Genomic DNA, 4,064 nt, shown 5'->3' on the forward strand with positions numbered 1-4,064 from the left:
TGTCCATACATTGAAAGTCAATGGTAACCAAAACATTCTTCAGAATACCTTCTTTTATAAAATGGTTAGTTCCTGTCCTTGATTCTGATTGGTCAATAGCTGTGTTTATTCACCATAAAACACGGCTATGACCGCTTCACCCAACGGTTCTGTGTATCACTACACAACACCCTTAGCAATGTAAACTTATGTTTTCAATTGTTCATTGAAGCTTACTGTATTATGTAGAAGAGTATTGTGAGGAAGAGATCGAGTGAGCGAGTGTATTACCTGCATTCAGTTTCCTTCAGGTCAGTCCTGTTCATAATAAAAAATCTGTTTAAATGTCCGATGTATTATCTTGTCCTTTTAACAGTTAAGGGGTTTTCCCGTGACTGACAGCGCTAGTCAAAGCATTTGTCAGTTGCGTCTTGTTCTGTGTTCACAACAATTCAGTCTTTCCAAAATAAAAGTCTTCGCTACTGACTGAAACACTCATAAAGACAGTCTTTGCCGGCATCTAATGGCATAATAATGTAATTTCTGTTTTAGACTATTTTTTCCAGCGGAAGGAAGGCTTTTAGTGAAAGTTTACTTCATGAAAGTTGCATTGATACAAATTCTTGGCTTTAATATTTGTATTGTGTGGTAACCGTTTTATAAAAGCAATAAGGTATTCAAGGCTAGTGCTGTATCGTGACTAAGTCACGGCTGAAGGGGTTGCAGGCACTACGCTTCGCGTCGTGCCTAACAACGCCCTTCAGTCGTGATTTATTCACGATTCAGCACAGCCTCGAGTACCTTATTGCTTACTTTCGTTACGCAGAAGAATGAAAGTCATACAGGTTTGGAACGACATGAGGGTGAGCAAGTGATGACAGAATATTCATTTTTGGGTGAATTTTAATTTAAAGAGCAGATAAGCATTTTTCGTTTTTGAAAAATCTTCTGTCCCACTGTGTTTTCTTTCTACAATGCTAATGAATTTTGACACTTGTGGCTTTTAATCCATGTCTGTTAGCAGTTAGCCATCCAACATGCTAGTGTACTGATAAAACAGACAAAAAATATTACATTTACGATGATTCTTCTGAGGTGATTCTTTCTTGAATGTGAATTTCCCTTCTTCTAATATCATTTGCCTCTGACTATAGCAATAGCAATGAGCAAATCATAGTTTTGCTAGGCTGTGATGTAAAAAAAAAGTGTATTGGTTAAAAAATGTGATGCAATGGAAGAAAAACCATAATTCAATAACAATTTTATCACAGGAAAGCACTCGTCAAGCCATTTCATGAGGTTTTTCATTGGAGATTCAGCTTCAACAACAGCACAGCTCATTTTCCCATTTTTCACTGCTTGCTGTTCAAAGGGATTTCATCACAGTAACTGTTGTCACCTTCCTTTATGTCAATCCAGGCCATGAAATGAAACATCTTGTAATTGATGCCAAAGAATTCTTTGTACCTCCCTACATATATCTCGCCTACAGCTCGCATGTCTCTCATAGAACAGACTGAAACGAATGCCCACACAAATGCAGCTCTGACTGCCTGTGTCACACAGCTTCGCTTCACTTCACCTGCCTTTGCCCCTGTTTCTGATTTCCTTCAGTCCGTCAAGACTGTGCTTTTAAGAGAGTATTGTAAACTCTTCTTTCCTCGTACAATAAACCGATCAACTGCAGAATAACTGCATAGAAAAGATATTACTTTTCTATTAATATCAAGAGAATATTTAAAGGGGACCTGTAATGCCCCTTTCACAAGATGTAACATAAGTCTCTGGTGTCCCCAGAATGCGTCTGTGAAGTTTCAGCTCAAAATACCCCACAGATCATTTATTATAGCTCGTCAAATTTGCCCCTATTTGGGTGTGAGCAAAAACAAGACGTTTTTGTGTGTGTCCCTTTAAATGCAAATGAGCTGCTGCTCCCGGCCCCCTTTCCAGAAGAGGGCGGAGCTTTAACAGCTCACGCTTCGGTTGCTCAACAACAACAAAGCTGGAGAATCTCACGCAGCCAAAATGAGGATTGTCAGTAACGGTGTTCAGCCTTACATCGTTCAAACCAGAGTCGGACACTGATGAAGTTACAACTTTTAGAATGAAACTGGATGTTTCTGAATGGTTAGTGGATACATTTATGTAGTTGCTGTGGAGTTGATTCAACTCATCGACTAGCATGTGCCGTCATGTTAATCTTTTGTGCAAATCCAGCATTGAATTGACCCTCGTTTGTGAAGCAGTCTGGTGTAAAATGACAGCATAATAACAACACTCTACTACAACAACTCTTCCTCTTCTCTAAAGCAGACGCTCCTCTGTTTGGTGTTTGGATTGATGATGTACTGAGCTTCCTAACTTGAATACGCCTCAGGAAGTCAGTCATCAGTGTGTGATACTGTATGACTGAACTCTTGCATTCAAGAATTTATCTCTGTTTACTGGTGCCAAGAGGTCTGAAGAGAGCTGCTGAGCCTAATGTGTCAGACTCCTGTGCTCAGTATTAATGAATTCAATGCTTCAGGCTTACAGGAGAAAAAAGCAATTGTTTATTTTTTGATGATACAGGTTTAGAATGACATGGGAGTGAATAAATGATGACAGATTTGTTGTTGGAAAACTATTGCTTCCTTAAAGAATTACGGCATAATTTCAGTATTTCAGTTATGTATTTGTTGTGTTCGTCTAATGGCAAATTATATTTCTGTTGTTTAAGAGCTAAAAGCTGTTCTGTGTGTCTAAAAACATCAAACTGTCAGCTGTGTTTATCTCTCCATCTATTACATGTTGGCCACCACTTTTCCATTTGTTAATCTAAAACTGTTACAGTATGTTGCATCCCTGATTGTTTTCCTCTGCACAGATCTCTCTCATTCATACTTTCCATTCACTCTAACAGGCATCAGAGGCTGCCTTAATTTCAGCCTCATTTAGCAGAACAAAACATTAACTCTATAGCCTGAAAGCTACAATTTCACGCTCGCTCTTTTAATCCTCCCTTCCTTCTTTCTCTTCAGAGCTGTCCTCATTTTCCCTGTTGTGTTGTCTAAAGTTAATACTCCCACTCCTGTTCCTCCTTCCTCCCACACGTCTCAGTGCTTTCTGTATTGAAAAAGAGCCTCGGGCTATGGCTAGAAAACCCTTGTGCCCCTGCTGTCGTGTGCAGCATCGCCACAGTCGATGATTTCCAAAACCTCCAATCCATCCAGCGTTTCTCATTAGAGCTGACAACTCTGCTTGCTGAAACCACCTGCTAGACCAGAGCACAAGGGCTAAATGCAATTTATCACCACAGATCACACTACCTACTGATTTAATTGCCCTCTAATTGGAGCTTTTATCCCAGCCGTAATTTATGAGAACAATTAAACCAGAGGAGGGTTCAATTATAAAGACTGACAACCCATTTTGGGGGGGTTGAATCTTGAAATTTAACTCTAAATTTTATTTCCTGGTCTCATGCATGCACCTTTTTTCTTTTTTTTTAAGTGTGTATATTTAATTTGGTTTAAAGATATAGAATGCATTGAATGTTAGCTTATTGTGCACAAGAGCATGATCTAGGGCTCCAGACTACGCCTAAAACGGTCGCATTTGCGAGTGATATTTTTGCTGAGGTCGCCATTGGCGACCATACAAATTCACACGTTATGACTGTAAAATTTGCATGTTATTTGCGTGTTCCGTGACCAGTAGCCTATCACATCATTTGTTGTGTTGATGTAATTAAATGAGATGCTGCGTGTGAATGTTTCACTGAGATAGAGCGCCGAAATATGAAAAATTTCACACACCAAACAGAGGCCAAAGAACTAGTGCTGATGAAAGCTGACTGTGTTGTTGCCTCGCGTCGGTGCAAAACAGCTGCATTTGAACACACCGTTCTGCTCCTGCGTTAAGGAGACAACTGCCTGTTTCTTCATATAAATTAGTCTATATTCATCATTCAAAAGGGGACACCGGCTCTACAGACTGCAGATACACACACAATGCAGCGCGTGCTTACCGTTTGAATATCAATCATGCTGATCACTTTCATTATTCCACTCCGCTCATGCTCATCAGATAAATTTAAGGTCATT

The sequence above is a fragment of the Ctenopharyngodon idella genome, chromosome 18 (assembly GCF_019924925.1).
Source record: "Ctenopharyngodon idella isolate HZGC_01 chromosome 18, HZGC01, whole genome shotgun sequence".
Classification (NCBI taxonomy): domain Eukaryota; kingdom Metazoa; phylum Chordata; class Actinopteri; order Cypriniformes; family Xenocyprididae; genus Ctenopharyngodon; species Ctenopharyngodon idella.